This window comes from Palaemon carinicauda, chromosome 1 (assembly GCF_036898095.1).
Source record: "Palaemon carinicauda isolate YSFRI2023 chromosome 1, ASM3689809v2, whole genome shotgun sequence".
Taxonomy (NCBI): domain Eukaryota; kingdom Metazoa; phylum Arthropoda; class Malacostraca; order Decapoda; family Palaemonidae; genus Palaemon; species Palaemon carinicauda.
In genome coordinates, this window is record NC_090725.1 from 288,253,716 (window position 1) to 288,263,153 (window position 9,438).

At 34.7% G+C, this 9,438-nt stretch overlaps 1 protein-coding gene across 1 annotated transcript in view; it reads right to left on the reverse strand.

The window, feature by feature from the left end:
• The window catches only part of LOC137639573 (uncharacterized), a 115,785-nt gene extending 106,347 nt beyond the window's left edge, over positions 1 to 9,438 (reverse strand). Inside the window, exon 1 of the mRNA XM_068371838.1 lies at positions 9,388 to 9,438. The gene's annotated coding sequence lies outside the window, so the exon portion shown is untranslated. The remainder of the gene's footprint in view (positions 1 to 9,387) is intronic.

Genomic DNA, 9,438 nt, shown 5'->3' on the forward strand with positions numbered 1-9,438 from the left:
CCGGAATCCGGACATGGATGATTTTATCTTCGATTGTCTTCTTACCATTATAGCTAACATACAAGATGATGATAGAAAGGCCTCTTTTGTCTTTGTTGGTGATTTCAATGCTCTTCATAGGGAGGGCTTAAATTCTGTTTCTCCCACTGTTCGCTTTAGACTTTGCCTCTGAATCAGGCTGTGAGCAAATCAGAAGTGAAGCTACTCACAGGTCTGGTAACTGTTTGGACCTTGTATACGCCGACTCCCCTGGTGCTGTAACAATTAAAGGTTGGTCCTCCACTTGGGACATCTGATCATGCCTTGATTTCATTAGTAGCGAAGACTGAGCAGCCTGTCCCTGATGTATCCTACACGTGTAAGATTTATATGAAATCTCAAGCAGACTGGAATGGGATTTTGCATGATCTTTTGAGCTTGAATTGGTCACAATTGTATAGTAGTGTTAATCCTGATGTCCCTTTAAATGAGAATCTAGTCAAGATAATTGATAGGCGTATCCCTTCTCGTGTGCTAAGTTATAGAGTGAAGGACAAACCAGGGTTCAATGATGATTGTAGACGTGCTTATTTGGAGAAGCAGGAGGCCTATCATATTTGAGCAGGAATAACCATACTCAGCTTAGAGCTTTTGCTCAGAGAATTTATGCTTTAAATGAAAAGGAATAGAATTTAACCATAAAATAAACCCTTTCTGGTACAACATAGGAGCAGAAATGATTGACTACTCTTAAATCTGCACTCTTTGGTGTAGATGCAACAGTTCTTCCTTTACTTAAACCACATGGCTCTGTCACTCACTGTCCAAAGGATAAGGCAACCATGTTGGCTGATGTGTTTGACAGTAAGCAGAGTAATTAGAATCTCGAACTTCCTCATTCACGTTTTCCTATGGCTAAACTAACTTAGTTTAGCTTTTCAATCTCGTGAAAAAAGCTCTCTTGATGACCTTGATGCATAATGAGGTGTCGACCCCTATGGTATTTTTCCCTTGTTTTTTATAAAGACTGCAGATTTCTTAGCTCCAAAGTTATCGGTTATTTTGCGCAAGCTGGCAAGAAGAGGAGCTTTTAGCACTTGTTGGAGAATTAATTGGTAATGTTACTCCACTGTGTAAATGTATTTGTGGTAGCTCAAGTCCAACTGATTATTGCCAATTTCCATAACTCCCATGTTATTTAAAGTTTTTGAACGTCTTTTGGAAAAACGTCTTAGTAGGTTTGCTGAAGGTAATCTTCTGTACCCTAGTTTGCAATTTGGTTAAGAATATACCAATATTAATTTATAATATATAAAATTTAAATCATTCTATCTTTTTTACTATGAAACAATATAACTACCTTCTGTAAGTAAACTGGGGTTAAATCATTTCGTGAAAGACTTGGAGCATGTGATGCCCTTCTTACAATCTCCAATGCTGTACAGAAATCCCTTGATTGTGATCAGGAAGTTACTTATAATTGGCCTTGATGTTAGCGCTTCCTTTAACCTGTTAATCATGAGGCCCTTGTTTTTAAACTCAAACAGTTGAGAGTGGGTGGGTCATATCTTGGCATCCTAATTGAATTTTTAATTAATAGATCGCAAAGAGTTGTTGTTGATGGGAACCATAGTGAGTATAGGAATGTGATATCTGGTGTTCCTTATGGTAGTGTTCTTGACCCATTACTTTTCATACTACATACACATGGCATGTGGTTTGGCCTAGTAAACAAGCTCGTTGCACATGCAGATGATACTACTCTCTTTCCATAAATTCCATCCCCCCGAAAGTAGATCTAGGGTTGCTGAAACCCTTAATAGAAATCTAGCTAAAATTAGTGCATGGTGTAAATTATGGGGTATGAAGTTGAATCCAAACAAAACTCGAAGTATGATTGTGTAGTGGCACCTCAACATCCAGATCTCAGCATTGATAATGTTTCTTTAACTTTGTATGACTCTTTTAAAACTTTAGGTGTGATTCTCGACAGCAAATTTACTTTTGAGAAACACATTAGATCTGTCTCTTCTTCAACAGCACAAAAATTGGCTTATTAAGATTATTGGCTTTTTAAGATTTTCGGTGATCAATTTATTCAGAGGAGGTGTTTTAATTCTTTCATTCTAACTTGTTTTGAGTATTGTTCTCCTGTCTGGTCTTCAGCTGCTGATTCTCATCTTAATTTGTTGGACAGGAACTTACGGTATATTTGATTTATTATTCCTGATCTACATATTAATCTCTGACCCCGTCGTTCAACTAGTTCATTATGCATGTTACATAAGATTTTCTATAATTCTGACCATCAGATCTTTCCGGACAGTTCCATCCTGTTCGTAATACTAGGCATACAGTTAATTCTAATAGTCGGACATTCTCCATTACGAGCCTCAATACTACACAGTACTTTAGAAGTTTTATTCCAGCTGTAACTAAGTTGTGGATTGATCTTCCTAATCGGATAGTTGAATAAGTAGAACTTCAAAAGTTCAAACTTGCAGCAAATGTTTTAATGTTGAACAGGCTGACATAGGTCTTTTTATAGTTTATATATGAAATATCTGTTTTAGTGTCGTTAGTGTTTTTAAAATATTTCAATTGTTCATTATTTCTTATATCGTGTATTCATTTCCTTATTTCCTTTCCTAACTTGGCTATTTTTCCCTGGTGGAGCCCTTGGGCTTATGGCATCTTGCTTTTCCAACTATAGATGTAGCTTAGCTAGTAATAATAATAATAATAATAATAATAATAATAATAATAATAATAATAATAATAATAACGGATTTCTTTTAAAGAGTTCTAATAGGCTGAAATAGCATCTACTCGCAGATTCTATTCGGCCATCAACTTCTCTCATTCTCCCATCTTTTGGTAGTCATTCCTAAGTACCTTAACTTGTTCATCTCTTTTATATTCATGTTATCTATGTTCACCAGACCTTGTAGTTGTAATTCTCTGGCTATTTGCATGATCTTAGTTCTCCCTTCAGTAAAAGTTAGTCACATTTTGTTTGCTACTTCTTCTATTTCTATCACTGTCCGCTCTGTATCCCTTATTTATCTTCTGTGACAATGCTAGTGTCGTTTACGTGTCCAAAAACACATGATTGATAGGTCTCTGAATCTTGCTTCTCCATATGTCTCTGATATAGTTCTTGCTACTTTTTCCATAACTAAATCCGTGTTGGAGATAAAAAAACATCAATGTTTTAGAATATTTCTTACTGTGATAGGAGATGCTATTCATCTCCCATATCGTATTGAGAATATATCATTTATATAGGATATTCTAACCAAACGTTATCAATTTATCCGATATTTCCATCATGGTTGCGGTGTTAAATTCCGTTCTATTTCAGACGATTCCTGATATCAGCACATACGTATAAGATGAATTGCATCATGAATATTATTTCATCGTATGACGATTTCCTTCCACGTTTGGTTTGAAAACCCTTTTAGTTGAGTGAGCATCAGTAACTACATAAAAATCTGAAACTACGACCTGAAGGCCAATTACCTGATAATATGCATAACCTATTTCCTTAAGGTACTAAAATTCAATGATCCCTGACATTAATTGCATGATCCACACAATCAAGAATTCAAGTAGCCGTTCCAACAAAGGGTTCATTAGCAAAAACTCTCTCTCTCTCTCTCTCTCTCTCTCTCTCTCTCTCTCTCTCTCTCTCTCTCTCTCTCTCTCTCTCTCTCTCTCTCTCTCTTAATGGATACTTTTTCAACTGATTTATTTTCTTTCTCGAGTGAACTTCCTTTCTGAAAAATTCTAACTTCATAGGAGGCGTTGGTCAAAAGGAATTTAGTCCTTAGATACACATATTCTCTCTCTCTCTCTCTCTCTCTCTCTCTCTCTCTCTCTCTCTCTCTCTCTCTCTCTCTCTCTCTCTCTCTCTCTCTCTCAATGGATACTTTTTCAACTGATTTATTTTCTTTCTCGAGTGAACTTCCTCTCGGAAAAATTCTAACTTCATAGGAGGCGTTGGTCGAAAGGAATTTAGTCCTTAGATACATATATTCCTCTCTCTCTCTCTCTCTCTCTCTCTCTCTCTCTCTCTCTCTCTCTCTCTCTCTCTCTCTCTCTCTCCTCTCTCTCTCTCTCTCTCTCTCTCTCTCTCTCTCTCAAATTTTGACCCTGATAATTAGCCTCTCATTAATTAAAATTACGCTTAAAAGCCCAACAATGAAGTGACGATGTGACAGTTGGCACTGGCTCCTACGTGAGAGAAAAGATGGGGACGGGGGAGGGTGAGACACATCCCCTTTAAGAGACATGCAACAAACACAGATACAGCCTCCAGCACTGACACATCGGTCACGCTTATTCTCGTCCATCAAAACCTCGCAATTTGTTGCAATACAGATACTCTCGTTGCAAATAAAGCATATGTAGAATGAATTGGATGATGAGGCATAAATGAGACTCGTATAAATCCATGTTATGACTGTAGAAAATAGAATTACTTCTTGACATCCCGACAAGAGCTTTTCAAATGCTAGATATTGTTTTCTTGGATTATTGGAATTTTCCTTAGAGAGCCTCTGTTCTATTTCCAGTAATGGAGAGATTAAATCATAAGTAACAAGATTCTAAATTTAAAAAATCACGTACTTTTAGAGTTGAAGAAAACATAATATTTCCAAAATTCAAAATGATCCACTAATGCATTAAAATTAGAACACAATAAATTATCAGAAAACTCAACACCTATATTGAAGTACAATAAACTATCATTAAAATTTAAGCATACTTATGAGTTTAGAAACCTAAACTGAAAGATTTAATCCTCAAAATACGAGGCAAAAGTGAATGTAGCCAATCAGAAACGTACTCAATAAACTGGAAATAACAAAACTATGTCACTATATTCTAACAAATAAAATTTATAATAATAAAAGGTCATCATCGAAACTTCACCGCAATAAATTGCGATGACAGCATAACTTCTCTCCACACCGGAACTTCCAAGAAGTTTATATCAGAACCAAGAATTTCGGGACTTACATTAAAGACTTCAAGGTAAAGTCACGTACGAATTCGCAAACGACTTGTAAATTTATTCTATCAAGAATTCAGAAAGTGCACGTTAATTGTGAGGCTCAAGATTGTGTTGAGTGCTAGCACACAAAGTGACGTACATACATAAACAAATGCATGCATGTGCATGTATGTGTGTATATATATATATATATATATATATATATATATATATATATATATATATATATATATATATATAAATATGTATATATATGTATATATATGTATATATATAAATATATGTATACATATACATACATATATATATATACATATATGTATGTACATATATATATATATATATATATATATATATATATATATATATATACTTATATGTATATATGTATATATATATATATATATATATATATATATATATATATATATATATATATATATATATATATATATAAACAAGGCAGCACACGTCTAGGCATCAAGAAAATTATATTTACAATAAAAAGGACGCTCGAGCAAAACAAGTCCTACGCATGATGGAGGGGGGAAAAAGGTGTGATGACGTCAACAGAGTACTACTGAATCCTCTAATTCCTTCCTAGGCAGTACTGTACACCTGAGCGCAAAACAAATATTCTTTAAAAACTTGCTTTTCACATTATATTGACATAAAAAATTAACAAAACAATATTTACTACCCCTGTAAAAAGTATTTACCATTTCCCGCAAAAAATCTCTCTCCTATGTAAGTAAGATAATTAATAGTAAGTGTGTGATATATATATATATATATATATATATATATATATATATATATATATATATCTTAATGTTGTTACTGTTCTTAAAATATTTTATTTTTCCTTTTTTTTTCACTAGGCTATTTTCCCTGTTGGGGCCCCTGGGCTTATAGTATCCTGCTTTTCCAACTAGGGTTGTAGCTTAGCAAGTAATAATAACAATAATAATAATAATAACAATAATAATAATAGTAAATATATATGTGTGTATATATATATATATATATATATATATATATATATATATATATATATATATATATATATATATATATACATACATATATATATATATATATATATATATATATATATATATATATATATATATATATATATATATATTTCTGGTCACGCTAAACTCTCCCCATCCCTCGGGTAGGGTGGAGAGGGAATAGTCATACCCTAGTGTGTGTGTGCTTATCTACATAATTACCGGCTACTATCGGGCATACGTCTCCTTAGCTTCCAATGAGGTGTACCAATTAATGAAGTCAACTGCACAAAAGGATCATGAGCGTTGGAATTAAATTTATTAAAAGTCGATTTTATGCGTATGATCGGCCACACCATCCCCCCCCCACCCCCTTCCAACATTCCCAAACCCCCAGAACCGAAAAACAATATTATTATTATTATTATTATTATTATTATTATTATTATTATTATTATTATTATCATTATTATTATTATTTTTATTATTATTATTATTATCATCATTATTATTATTACTTGCTAAGCTACAACCCTAGTTGGAATAGCAGAATGTTATACGCCCAAGGGCTCCAACAGGAAAAATAGCTCAGTGAGGAATGGAAACAAGGAAAATTAAATCATCTTAAGAACAGTATCAACATTAACGTTATGCCCACGGCCAGTGAATGGATCACTTTCAAATTTATTTTCGGCAAATAATAAGTTGAGATCTGTTCCATCCGAACAGAAACTTTAACTTCCATTGGTTCGGCACAATAGATAATCTAATACCAATATTTTCCATGCAAAAAGGGCATTTTTTTCCAAGAAAAATACCGAAGTCTTGGCAATTCTTTCTCCTGGTGTTGGATTTTCTTAAAATTTTTACGAACAATATTTTACTGGTAATTTCGGCAATTCTAAAATGAACTCTACTTAGCAATGTTAAAACTGAGTGAGCTCTAATTCGTAAGGGAAAAAGTCAATAAGAGCTATCAAAGGACGGTTTAAAGCCAGCTCATGAATGGCAGAGGCAAGGGACAGTGACATTTATCAAGCATGACAATGCCCTAGAGACTGACCACATGTACATATGATCAGTGCCCAAGCCCTTTCTCAAGCTAGTGTCAATCAAGGAGGGCCAGGCAATGGCTGCTAATGACTCAGCAGTTAGAACTATAGGCTCCCCCAAATTCCCCATCCTTAGCTCACAAGGATGGTGAAGTTGCAGACACTAAAGGAACTAACGAGTTTGAGCGGGACTCAAACCCCAGTCTGGCAATCACCAGGCAAGAAAATTGCCAACAATCTTCCATATAATACTAATCATCACCAAGCCTTGACAAATACTGCAGCATGGAATCATAATAATGTCCTGCTATAAACAGAAACATCTACATAATATGCAGCAAATTCGCATAAAACAGAAGCAGGTTAAGAAGAGCGTGTTAACAGCCTATGTAAAATTAAATTTTCATTAAACACTAAATTTAACAAGGCATACTAGGGTATTTAGGTGATATGCCCCAAAATAAGGGACAATTTGCTTGGCAAAGCCAAGTTGTTTTCTTAAATGTAGGCCAAATTATCATGATTATTATCATTATTACTTAAGACACCATGACATAGTTTAGTCAAACTCGACACAATATGTCTATCAAGCGCAAAGATAAACAAAGAGCTAAGGATGAAGAGAGAGAGAGAGAGAGAGAGAGAGAGAGAGAGAGAGAGAGAGAGAGAGAGAGAGAGAGAGAGAGAGAGAGAGAGAGAGAGAGATATTTCGTAGATGAAAATACACACCGATAAACAAATAAAAATAAAAAATAAATACCATTTGAATATATGAAATGACAGTTTCTCAGTTCTGGAACTTATGAAGTGTAAATAACTGATAGGAAAACCAACTGGGAAAATATTTTTGACGGTTAACACATCTTGAAGTTGTTCATGTGAATCAACACTTCCATAATTTGCATAAATATTAATAGAAAAGGGGTTTTATCCTTGAAAATATAAAAAATTGGTATTCCACATCAACTCCATATTGCACAATAATTAGAAGAAAAAAATAAATCCCACTGGTTCAAAACTCATATTAGTATGAAGAACTATATTTCAATTTATTTCAAAAAGTGAGCCTCAGTTATGAGCCTGATTAAGCAAAAGGAAGTTATCGAAATCTTATCTAAAAATCGGGTCAAAAATGCTCCAAGTCTGTTTTCTATTGCAGAGCCAGATCTGCTCAAAGGAGGCAAGGCGAGGATCAAGGACACGGTTGAACTCACCAAAAGAGGCAATAGAAAATGAGGACAGATTTCGGGGAAATTCTCTAACTTCCGAGAAGGTCTCACAGCTGGAAGAAGATAAGAAACCACAAGAGATAAATCTAAACTAAAACTAAACCACTAAATGACTTTGAACGGGGCTCGAGTACGGGTTTGAAAATAACCAACCTTGCACATGACAGAAGGCACCGGACACAAAATGCAGACCTAACAATAATCATTGCCTTCTGTATCTGGCAAGCAAATGACTGCGGATTTGGAACGGTTCCAATAAGGAATTATATAAACACATGCACATGCCAGTGCAACCCTTTTCTATGCGCAACTACAAAATTCTTATTCATAATGCGCATGAAGTCAAGATTGGAAAAATTATTAATAGAACGTGTGTAATTGATTGTATCATAAATAATTATGTTGTAATAATTTACAGAAATAAGTTGCACTGGCGTGGGAAAAACGAAAGAATAGTTTTACCACATACATGAGAGTTTATCTCACTAAGCCTTCGTAGTCATACATTTCTTTGTGAGTGAAAGTACGGTAAAGCAATTGATATAGTCTGGAAAAATAGTAATAATGAGTGAAAATACATAACACACAAAAACCCATCAAGATGTTCACCTCAACGTGATACTAAACGGCAGGTGTGTGTACACACAGGTCTACTGGGACTGTAATTCAGGTGTAGAGGTGTGCGAACACCTTTGCTCAAGAGAAGCACCAGGCTGCACAGGGCACTTATTTCAACACTCTTGATAACGAATACTGCACTTGTTATAGATACGTTACGTGATCTGTTTAAAAACACCCAGGACAAATCTTTAAGTGCACTACGCAAATGTTTTCAAAGACATGCAATTATTTTCAGGTGACATTAAGAAAACACAACTGCAAATATCATAATTCAAAAATGTTCATGGATCGATATAAAGTGCTTTGATGCAATATAGTCAAAATTAGTTATTCATATAAATGTATATTTTCTAATGGGCGAACTTCTAGGACATTGCCATGAAAATTGTCAAGGATATTTAGATCCTTCTAGTTCGCGAGGGGTCGAATCTCGCGCCCTCTGAGAGAGGAGGCTGGGAGAGACTCACCTTCCCCTCGACCGGTCGAACAAATACTGTGTGACACGGAGTGTGGCTGCT